Here is a 1,066-nt window from a genome sequence, read left to right as displayed (position 1 = left end):
TACACAAACACACACACACACACACACACACACTCACAGGGTTGTGTGTGTCATCTAATCATCAACCTGTCACCTAATCAAACCTGAACTCCGTCACTTAAAACCTAATCTAACCAGTAACCCAAACTAACCTAAAACTGCATCATAGAGTTTACTCACACATACCAGCCAATTCTCCATTAAAGATAGTGCTTATAGCAACTATTTAGTCAAACCAACAACAAATGGAGTGTTTCTCCAAAATGAAAATGTTGGGATGCTATTGATCTCGCACAAATTCTATACAAATGCCACATACCTACCGGTAATTAAAGAACCAAAGCAAATCTCTTCTAAGCATAAATGGCCATGGCATAAATTCAAATAATTTAAAAGTAAAAATAATCTAAAATGGCCAAATATTTGATAATATTAATATTAGATAGTCTTAGATATTCTCTCTTAGGCTTCATTTAGTCAACACATGTAAAATCACTGAGTCGTGGAACAAGCAGTTTATATATACATATGTTAGGCTTATAACACCTATCCTACGAGGTCCAACTAGTGACTAACCCTCACTCACTGACCAGGATGCAAGTAACTCACTATTTACTTCTAGGTGAATAGAGGCATTGGGTGAAAGGAAACGCTACCAAAACGCTAAACGCTACCCTGTCCGACCGGGATTCGAACCCTTGATTGTGAGACGAGAAGGAACAAGTCATTCATTTTTGTGTACTCACCTACGTGTGAGTACACACATTGATCCAATTCATGATTTAATGCTAATAATTTAAAAATGTAATAATTTAATTTAATTTATAATTTAATGCACATTAATGCTCGATCCAGCAGGATAGAGTATTAATCTTGGAGTCTGTCCTTTTAGCCGTCGGTTGTTTAAAGCACTGACTTTACCAACTTAACCTAAACCTAAACCTAACCTAACCTATAAACTAAGCTAACCTAAAACTAATTGAAGTTAATGACCGTATTATTTTTAACCTATAGGTATCAAAGGTTTATAAAGGGAGGAACAAGGAACTAGTTAAGGAACAAGTTTAACTTTTATTTAATATAGTTT

This window comes from Procambarus clarkii, chromosome 36, assembly GCF_040958095.1.
Source record: "Procambarus clarkii isolate CNS0578487 chromosome 36, FALCON_Pclarkii_2.0, whole genome shotgun sequence".
NCBI lineage: Eukaryota > Metazoa > Arthropoda > Malacostraca > Decapoda > Cambaridae > Procambarus > Procambarus clarkii.
Note: the sequence above shows the minus strand (reverse complement) of the source record.